This window comes from Cheilinus undulatus, linkage group 5 (assembly GCF_018320785.1).
Source record: "Cheilinus undulatus linkage group 5, ASM1832078v1, whole genome shotgun sequence".
Classification (NCBI taxonomy): domain Eukaryota; kingdom Metazoa; phylum Chordata; class Actinopteri; order Labriformes; family Labridae; genus Cheilinus; species Cheilinus undulatus.
In genome coordinates this window covers 21,681,118-21,692,439 of record NC_054869.1, presented here as the reverse complement: position 1 = coordinate 21,692,439, position 11,322 = coordinate 21,681,118, and the positions used below count along the sequence as shown (strand labels likewise).

At 36.4% G+C, this 11,322-nt stretch overlaps 1 long non-coding RNA gene and 1 pseudogene across 1 annotated transcript; both read right to left on the bottom strand.

Annotated features, from left to right (window-relative positions):
• Positions 1–576: 576 nt before the first annotated feature.
• LOC121510058 lies at positions 577–2,994 on the bottom strand. The gene is made up of 2 exons (XR_005991913.1): positions 1,009–2,994; positions 577–877 (listed from the first exon to the last, which is right to left on the bottom strand). It is a non-coding gene; the product is annotated as an uncharacterized LOC121510058 (long non-coding RNA).
• A 164-nt stretch (positions 2,995–3,158) lies between these two features.
• Positions 3,159–11,020, bottom strand: LOC121509572 (annotated as a pseudogene).
• Positions 11,021–11,322: the final 302 nt, after the last annotated feature.

The following is an 11,322-nucleotide window of genomic DNA, read 5'->3' as shown; positions in this document are numbered from 1 at the left end:
AGGGAAAAAAATACTCATCTCAAATGTTATTTTTCAGAAACTCTAATCCTCTTATGTACGGGTCAAAAATGGCCAACCCTCTAAAATTCTTCAAATAGAGCAGGTTTACTGAATTTCCGAGGTTCAAATCTACTTTGCATGGAAAAAACTAGTTATGCGTCATGAACTTCAATAAAGAAGTTTTGTTTTTCCTTTACTAAGGTACAAATGTGTTGTTATTATCATCAGCATTTTAAAATTACTGCATAGTTGTAAACATAATTTTTATTTTATTTTAGATTTCACCAGAGATGACTTTAAGAACATACACCATAGCAGAATTATGTAGGAAGCAGTGATACTGCACATATTATGTACTGTAAAATGAAGAATGTAACTACTAAAGACTACTAGGGTGCAGATAGCCTGGTGGTTGGGTTGTGCCCCATTCATGTAGGCGGCCCTGGTTTGGACTTGCCTGTGGCTCTTTCACATGTCTTCCCTGCTCTCTAGTCCCTTTTTCTACCTCTATTCACTGTCCTATCTCTCCAATAATGACAAAAAGCCCCAAAATAAAACTCAATAAAGAACTACTACTGAAATGAATAATAATATAACATTTTATTTGTAAAGTATTTTTCAGGTACTCAAAGAAGTTTTACATTTGATAAATGGATCAAATAACACAAGCATAGCATCATTATACATGGGTCAAATAAACATGTTAACAGCATAATCCCACATTTAAAGCTTGTTTGGAAAGTCTTGAGTAGTGATGTGAGTAGGTCAGTACAGGCTTGAATATGTTTGGGGAAGTGAGTTCCAGAGGGAGGGGGCAGACACGGTGAGGACTCTCCCTGAATAATAACGCTTTATGGGGACTATTCTTGTTCAGCCCCTGAGAGAGGTGGATAAAGAAATACAGATTTTCAGATGCCAATATGTAGATTTGACCAATTGTTCTCTCTGCAGCCATTTAACTAGACATCATCCTAGATGTAAAGAAAAAGGGGACGAAATTCACCTGACCTGCGATTAGGGGCAGCGTTTCCTCTGACCTTTTGTTAACGCAGCATTTACACCTGACTGTATAAAGGGATACAGGTTGGCGTCCTGAAGATCTGGCCAGGGAGAAGGAAAACATTACTTCAGAACACCTTTTTGTACATTTTCAAAGGTTTTGGTATCTAAAGTGGAAAGCCCTCACCGTAGCTGATTAGTTACAATTCAGAAATAGCTAAATGTAACCCCCCAGATGGTGTAAAAGAAAGTGTTACAATCAGGGTGTAAGTGTTAAAAAATGGTAGCTGACATAAACAACAATAAAAACAATTACACATACATATGTTTTTTAAATACTTCTTTCACATTATTTTTTCAGTCAAGATCAGACCTGATCATGAACTTCAATTGTTGATTAATTTGTAGGATTTAACCTTTTTTAATGCCAGTGTAAGTGCAAAAACAAGATCCTGGTAATGTAAAATTCACTAAAAACAAGTTGGATTTACTCAAAGCCTTCAAAGCCTTGAATATGTTATATAATAATATATAGGAGTTTGTGACAAAAAGTGGCAGCTTACATAAATTAGAATAATTAGGAATATTAGAAATAGAAATAATAGGAATTTTAACCATTTAAATGCCATCTTGTTTGTTTGTTTGTTTGTTTTTTTTGGGGGGGGGGGGGGGGGGGGCTAAAAAACAACATATATTTTTCATACAGTCCATGTAAAGTGAATTTCCTTAAGTGGATTATCACAGCCCTGAATACGTTGATAATGAACAACAAATTTGATTTTTCTTTCTTTCCAAACTATTTTAATTAATTTTATATTCAGGTTGCAAGTGATCTAAATGGACATCAACACACTGTCCCAGACCATTTGGAACACCATACCACTAGATATCTAATTTCTTTGTGAGACCAGCTGACAGGAAGTCTGTATACACTTAGGTAATGTTCCACAGTTAAATGTTAATGACTGGGTTTTCTGTATGTTTAATCTATAACCTGATGATCTATTTTTGTATATGAAGACACAGACTACATAAGAGCAGAGCCTCTTAGATGTGATGGCTACATATGGTGATGTGTACTTAACCTGTTTTTTAGGGTTCAATATTTTTAAGAAAATATGCCAGTTCTGTTTCTTAATGCTAATAATTGCTAATATTTTTTGTGATTTTACTTGATATTATGTACAGATGTACACTTTTTCTCCCTCAATTTATTTTTTACCCCCAAGGTTTGATTTCTAATCCTTTTAACTGTAATCCTTATTTCGCACTTTAATTTCCCACTGTGTTGTCTTTCTAATCCTTTTGGAATTGTTTCCAAGTTCTTAAAGTTTATCTTCATTTGCTTTCTTACTCAAATAAGGGATATCAATTTGGCTCTAATTAGCACTTTAAAGGTAACACATTTCAGTTTTTATTTGTTGTATGACACAGGAAATCCTACTTCAGATGAGTTATGTGATAGGCAAACTGATAATGAATTAATATGTATGTATTTTGCCAAAACAAATGAAAGAAATGGCAAGCAAAAAAAGAACAGTGTAGCCAAAAGACCAAATGAAGGAAACAAATGTAGGACATTAGTAGCAGTGATGTGGGAATAAACCTCTCAGCCCTTTGAGGATCATTTTAACATCACTTCAATAACAAAGACATTTTTGAGGACATAGAAACATAAAGATTGGGTTGTTTAAGACGTTGAACCATATCTCTAACCTGACACGCCACATGGATTTGTTTCACACATCCATATACAGTGTTCAGGAAAGGGCAGAGCCTTTGAAAAAAATTCGGAGAGTAATTGGATGAACGTTCTGTCTGTCACATCTTTACCGGCCAATCAGAGCATCAAAACACGTGATGTAACCGCTACTGAGGTGCGCCCCCTACTGAAGGAGTAAACTCCATAAAGAACTGCATAATGCAAACCATGGCGACTGTAGACATGTCAGTACACGACTTTTGTCATTTTTGAAAAGAAAATAACTCAGTGCTGTTCTTTGTTCTTCTTTTAACGAAGAAATGTTGTCAAGTTCTGCTAAAACTGGCGCTTTCGCATCATCCACGCTAATCTCTTCCGCCATAATTGCACCGGCCTCTTGTTGCTGCTCGCTTACGTCACGACTCTGCCGCGCCCGAAAGGTCTGCACCTTGTCGCTGATTGATCCTGTCACTTTCTGACCGGGCCCAAACGGTTCAGACAGGAGCTTTGCAACATGGATTCGCCAGTGAGAAAAATGGAAACGGGCGTATCCATCTGCTTTGCAAGGCTACCATATTTCAGCATCACTGCTGACCTATAAAGATAGAGAAATGCATTGATTTTGCAAGTTAGTCCAAAAGACTTGAGATAACATACTGAAGGTATTAAAGTTAGAGAAATAAACTGTGATAACTGTGGATATATTGACTCTGTACAGTTCAGCTCTGGCGGTGTGGATACAGCTTTTAAATGGATATAAGAGACATGTTTAACCTATATTTTACTGCTTATAATAAAGCTTAATGAAAATTTGATAGGGTTTCAGGTATTCATTTGTCTGTTCATATCTGGTCAGTAAACTGTGAAGGCTTTGTGTACTAGAATAGTGGGCAGCATTACCTTCACCTTTCAAATACTGTATTACCACATATGGTAATTTGGCAAAGTCAGTGAATCCCTGACCAACAGTTTGTGAATGATACCCAGGCATAAAGAGGGTTCACAATCCCAGAGTAGTTCTCTCTTTGTGGTGCACTGTCAGCAGATCCCAAAGGTCCCTCTGAGGTGGGAGACTCCTGTCAGCTTGAGTTGGTAAAAGAGGCTCATCTCTCCCAGATGACTCTTCATTAATGATGGCTGTGACTGGGAGGATGGAGTTCAGGTCCTTCTTCTGCTGTAGTATCTGCCATGAATGTGCAGACAGAGACATGAGAGGCAGGAGGATTATGAGTAACCCCTGGCTGTTGTACAGCAGTGCATTGTAATCGGGATGGGTTTGTACCTCAGCAAATTTGGCTTTGATGGTTTCAAACTTGGCCTGCTCATAAACTGTCCGAGCGACATTGTCTTTTTTGACTGGATCTAAAATGTAAGAAATAATGTCACTTAATGATTATGAAGTGTTATTGGTTGCTAGTCATATTGGAGTAGAGATGGTGGTACAGTGTGTTCAGAAATTATTCTGACCCCATAACTTTTTTAGTTTTCTTATGTTGCAGCCTGATAACACAGTTAAAAAAATAATAATTTTTATTCTCATTAATCTACACTAAGAACCCCATCATGATAAAATGAAAACAGAATTTCATAAATTTTTGCAAATTAATTAAAAATAAAAACTGAACTATCATGTTTACTTAATGCATTCAGACTCTTTGCAAAAGCACTTTGAATTTGGCACTTGCCCCCAGTTTCTCCAAATCTTTGCTGAGATGTTTTTACATCTTGAATGGAGTCCACAAGTGGCAAATGTAAATCATGGGATGATTTGGAAAGGTACACACCGCTCTATGGAAGGCCTTGCAGCTGACTATGTAGATCAGAGTAAATACAAAAATGTAATATTTCAGTTTGTTATTTTTAATACATTTGCAAAATTTCTAAAATTCTATTTTCACTTTGTCATGATGGGGTGCTGAGTGTAGATTCATGAGAAAAAAAAATGTATTTTTTTGACTGTAGCATAAGGCGGTAAGTTAACAAAATTGAAAAAAAGGGAAGGGCGTCTGAATACGTTCTGATTACACTGTGAGTGCATGTCTTGTTTACCTGCCACACAAATGTATTTGTTTTTCCACTGAAAAGTCTTATGCTTGGGCAAAACGCTGGCTTCTTGAACAGAGAGAACATCTGTTTCCCACCTGCAAAACAATGCAAGGCAATCGCTCGGTGTTTATCTGACTGCTTATAAACACAACAACATAGATTATTAAGAATTACACCGGTGGTGAATGAATCAAAATGTGCATACTTTACTGCACGATAAGTGGATCCTTTTCAGAAGAATTAAATTATTTTAACTGACAAATTTACTTTGAAAATCTGTTAAATGTTGAATAATATGATAATATAAAATAGTTACAGTAATGGGAAACATGAAAACTTGTAAACTTTGTTAGTTCTGGTAAAAACTTAAATTAATAATGCAGGAGGAAACACTAGTTTTTTGTAAGCCAGTGTTATTTTACTGTTAAACTGGGGAGACATGAGAGTCAACACAATGACACAATTTGATGTCCTTCATTTGTCAAGTATCAAAATGTTTAAGCTTTATAATAAACAGAGGCGAAACAAAAGTACACAACTATTGTACTCAAGATAAAGTACAGTAACTCTCGTTAAAATTTACTTAAGTAAAAATATTTGTCTATAAATCTGCTCAAGTAAAAGCAAGAAGTATTTAACCTAAATATTACTTTAAGTACTGAGAAGCTACTAACGAGGCGTATAGTGAATTATGATCTTTCTTAATTGCCAAGAACAAGAGAACAGATCTCCAACCAGGTTGTTCAGGTAAAGTCACACCTCTATAATAAAGTACAATACACAGCAAAATTGACAGTGCTAATTAAATGTATAAATAGTTAAATGTAATACTAATAAAGTGTCTACATTGGTCCACACTACATATAGTTAAACTAGGGTTTTGAAAGTGTTAAATATTTTACAATATGACAGCTGCAGTAACTCTTCAAAATCTGTGGCAAGCTGGGTCTACGCTGGCAATAACAAAGCAGAGAGTCAGGAACTCTAACTCAGTGGATAACTTCACTCATTGTGCAAATGTATCTCACATCAAAAACAACAACAATCAAACAGAAACATGAGCAAAAGAACCCCGGCAGGAATCACTGTACAATCGTCAAAATCCAACCACAACTAAAATTATTAATCTAAAAACATCTAAAATGCATCTAAGCACTCTGCCCAAGGGCATGATGGGGAACTCAGCCCATAAATCTCCCAAGATTTAAAATGGCAGTGATTAGAGATTACACCAATTGACTCTTTACAGAGTTAAAGTGACACTTGTGGATCAACACTGTCAAATAACTCCAACACTGAAGATCATTTCACTCAGAATGGAGTTAAATTTACACTTTGACAGTTAAAATCATTTGAGTAAATGTAATAAGTTACTTTCCACCAATGGCAATAAGGATATTTTGGTCTTAACAAATTCAGTAGTTAACAGATTGATATTCTATGCCTGGTAAATATCATTATCATTACATATTTTTATAAGTGGCATCCTCCCAAGACCATCCTAGAAAAAAAATTAACAACTAGAAACACCACCTTTCAGTTACAAGTCTAAAAGTATACAACTGCCAATCAAAAGTCAAGAAAAGATGTTACTAAGTCAGTGCAACCTTACATATGCAGTGAGTTCACTCTCAAGTCCAAGTGTAGGTTTGTATCAAAACTGAAAAAAACACACAACTCTTTAAGTATTGTGTTAACAAGACAAGAAACCAGTGGCCTTTACCTTTGACCTCTAAATTTAAGCAGTCAAGCCTTTTGTCAGAGTGGACATTTGTGCAAAGTCAGAAGAAAATCCCTCAAAGTCTTCCTGAGATATCTTGTTCACATGCAAAAATTCAAAATGAGTAATAATGACCTTAACCTTTGACGTCCAAGTTTAAACAGTATATCATTGAATCAAAGAGGAAATTTGAGCATAGAAATCCCTCAGTGTCTTCTTCAGATATTCTACTCTCAAGCAAGGGCGTTGATATGAGGTCTGATAGCCTCAACCTTAAGCCTTGTACTCTCAGATTTCAACATCTTATTCTTAAGACAGAGTGGACATTTTTTCAAAGTTTGAGAAAGTCCTTCTTGAGGTATCATGTTCATTATTAAGCAGTGAACACATGCCTAATAATGACCGTGAACTTTAACATCCAAAATCCATAACAGTTTATTTCTGAGCCACAGACATTTGTGCAAAGACCAGTGGGGAAGAGTAATAACCGGCTCAATATCAGAGCCTCAGTAAAACATTAATATATAATAAAAAGCAAAAATGATTTGAAATTAAATCCATAAAAAAGCACATGGTTAGAATAAATAAGTAATTATAAAAAAGTTGGGTTTTAAGTTATAGGGTCAGAGCCACAGATGGCTTATGGGAGAGTTCCAAAGAAGAGAGTACGGGTAGATGTGTGGGTATGAAGGTTATCAGAGAGGTACAGAGTCTGTTGGGATAAGTTGTACTGAATAAATAGCTATCAGAAAAGGACAAAATGTACCTATCAATGTAAAAAAGCCACACTTTTGAAAATGCAAGTGGTAAGATGTTTCACTGATTCACCCATGAGTGAAAATGATGTAAAAACTAAAAACTCATCACCAGCAGGACCTGCACTACAATGTATGCCCGTTTGTTGGTGGAGTTTTGGTTCAACTTTGCAGCCTTGGGCCACACCATAACACACAAACTGCAAACACAGAGATCATGGTATGTCATGTTTGTGCCTTGTAAGGCCAAAGGTCCCACCTGTTCCTGCCCTTAACCCAGAAACATGAAACCAGACAGGAGGATGGAGGACAGAGGAAGGAGGGAGGACAGCTGGGGGACTGGGAAGGAGCACGAGATGAGGAATAGGAAATGAACAAGCAGAGGAACCTTGGGAGCACCTGAAACACTGAAATTAGTAATATGATGTCCTTGTGAGATACCTGGCACCTGTGGCATAGTATTTGAGGAAGCCCAGGAACAGCTCCCCCGGAGAGGACTGGTTTCTGGAGACATACGCGGGGACACATTTGGAGGCCCATGGAACCATGTTGATGTCCATATAGGGATCAAAACAATTCTGAAAGCAAAGGCAAAAGAGCAGATGAATGTTTACTTTTAACAAATAAAGGCAAAACCTCAAACTTGTAAGTCCAATCATTTGGATAATATATAGGCGTATCTCAAAAAATGATATCATGATAAAGTAAATTCTACATACATCTCATACAAACTGAAAGATCTTAAGACTTAATCTTGATGATTCCAGCATACAGACAAAAGGCAAATATTTCAAAGTATTTCACCTTGTGTCTGAGAAACCTAAAATGTATGTAAATTACAAAAATGATGAACATTTAAAAGATATTCTAATTGTTTGGGATAAGCCAATATATGACACTGAAGTGGCAGGCTTTCTTATAAACAGGGATGTAAGGGGTAAACTCCAGCTTAATAGGAGTCCAGAAAAATAACGGAAACACCTACTGGGTAGTCCCTCTGCAGGCACGGTAGGACAAGGTCCTTTAGAGCTGTAAATTAAACACCAAAGAAGGGATGGGATTTTTAAAAATTACTACTTAAAAAAAAAAATATATATATATATATATATATGTTTTTGTTAATATACTGACTCTGAAGGTAGTGAAGCACCATCAGCCCCAATCCGTAGCTTTTTTATCGTTCCTTTGCTGGCATCATTGATTTGATGGTACTGTGGCCATTTCTTGACAATGATGATCATGGGTGTTACCCTGACATCAGCTGAGAGATTCCAAAAAAACACAGCCAGTTATGATAGGATAAATGTTCTTTCCATGCAAATATTAACAGAACAAACTTTTAAATCAGTCAAAGATACTAATATAGATAAATAAAATCAGGATATAACTGAGTATCTGACCCACCATATGTGTAACTCCGCAGTAGGAATGTGTTTCTAATGCCTTCTGTTTTGTTCATGTTCAGGTCAAATGACAGATCACTAAGGAAAATTAGAAGAATAAAAAGTTATTCAAAAATATTTGAAAACATTAAGACTCTGACTTCCTACTGGTGTTGTTAAAAACAAAATAAACAAGAGTTTCTTTCCTACTTGCCTCTCTTTCTGAACCTGAGGATTGGCACTTTGGCTTTTATCAGCATTGTTCCCTCTATATATGCTATGATTGAATCAGTACAAACATAATTAGTTTCCAGGGTCAAACTTTAAGACCAAATATTCAAAGCTAACGGGGTCTGAATGATATGGTGGAGATATGTGATGCCTTTGTTTTTTCAAGGTAAGGTTTATTGCTTTTTTTTTGTTGGATGGATGGATGAGGCCTTATTGATCCCAAAGGAAATTTGAGTCTCAGCTCTTCCATTACACATATAACAAGGGTAGTAAAAACAATAGAAATCTCCCAAAAGCAGAGAAACAGCTCTGTGCATACGTACAAGAGTAATGTGTAACCTTTCAAGGCAAATAAAATACCAACAGAAGAAGCAGGACACTTAAGAGTGAAACAGTGTGAAAAATTATAGAACCTGTCTTAAATAAATAAATGTATACAATCACAGTATGAATAGAACATTGCAATAAATTACAAGCAGTGTAAGGCATATAAGAATATTAGGAGTGCCATCTGAGAAGTTATGAGTAACTGAGTACAACACAGACTCATCTAAATAAACACAGAGAATATTGCATTTAAATGATTGTTTGACAAAATACAGAGTGTAGATGAAAAAGACACTTGTGCAAAGTGGGGTTCCTAAAAGGTGCATGGTGCAATTTGTCAAGCTGATAGTAAAGGCTGAAAAGTTTCTGATTAAGCAGGTAGATGATGAAGCTGTGAAGCCTGTGATCTAAAGAATTTTCCTCCAAGCTCTCAGAACTGAAACTATGGATATATTTTAAACACAGTTATACTACTTGATTGAGAAGACTAATTAATGGAAGATCTCATAAGTACAGCACACATAGAAAGTATCCAGACCCTGTTCACTTTTTTGTTAATTATTTGTTGAGGTCTGATGTAACAGATGAAAAAAAATTTATTTTCATTAATCTACACTTAGTAGCCCATTATGATAAAGTGAAAACAGAATTTTAGAAAGGTATGGAAAGTTATTAAAATCAAAAACAGACATATCACATTAACATAAGTATTCAGACCCTTTGCAAAAACTTCACTTAGTTGCCCCCAATTTTTGCGATTTTTGCTGAGATGTTTCTACACCTTGATTTGAGTCCATCTGTGCTAAAATCGATCGGACGTGATTTGGAAAGGCACACACCTCTCTATAGAAGGCCTCACAGCCATTTTATACTTGCCTGCCAATGATTAAACTCTTGTCTATCCTGCAGATTTTGTAAAGGTGGCAGGTTTATCCTGGGAGTTTTTCCAGTAAAATCTTTGAATAGCTAAGTTGAGAGGCTTGAACCAGGATGCGTTGGGAGAAATGAGGACCATAGAAAATAAATGGTTGACTTTGGGTAAAATTGACATTTTTTTGGTCAATATTCTTTAAGAAAGTGAAGGCTGGTCCAGTAATTGAGGTCTTCTTGTATTAATGTGAGAAATGATGTGTGAGTACGGGTAGGTAGCTCTGACAGCTTGATGGAAACATTGACTCCTTGGAATCTTTGAGTGTCTGTGTCAGTCTCCCTTTCATGAAGATGAAACCTATTTTAATGGCTATATAGCACCACCTAGTGGAGTCTTTGGAGAACATGACAACTGGAAGAAAAATCCACTACAATAATCCACTACTGGTATAAGCATTCTTTTAATTTCTAAATTGGTAAAATATGTAAGTTATAAGAAAATCGAAGCAAGAAATAGCAAAGTTCAATTTTTTGATAACTTATAAAATGATATTTTAATACTCACATAGTGATTTGAACAATTCTTGGATGCTGGAGTATACCTGGATAATTTTCTTTTTCTTCTTCTGTAAGTGAAAAAAAAACTATAGATGATTAGGAGAAAGGGAGCTTCGAGGAATGTAACTCAATCTGAATGACTGTCAAAGCACAGTAGACACTCACAGTCATATCCTTAATGATAAGGCAAAGATCAGCATCACTGCTTCGACAGCCCAGTCCATTCACAGAAGAACCTCTCAAGAAAAGTCTTGCTCCTGCCAGAGCATAACTGAGTGAGTAAGGATACAATTTCAGATCAGTATGTGAAGTGTATGTCATGCAAACCTTCATAGAGCTGCTGTATGTCCATCTGCAGTTGTGCTCTGATTGCCTCCTTCCGTTCCAAATCAGAAGATTGCTGTTGGCACACCTCAAACAACTCCAACATCTGACCACTCACCTGGAGGCACAAAAATAAGCACCCAGCCAAACCAAACCTGTATGCCTCCATAGTCCCAAAACATGGATAAAACATGCAGAATTAACCTACATAAACATACAGTATCTTGTCTGTAGCATAAGCTTGCAGACTGTGTAAGCTTCCTGGGACGGCAAGTGCATGAGGGTGCGGGTTGGGGCTGAGATGGGAACTTGGATTGAGATGAGAGTAATCATAATCTGATCTTGATGATCCTGCTGCCATTTGGGCAGAATGATGAGGGGCAGGAGCACGATTTAAGGAGGAGCCTG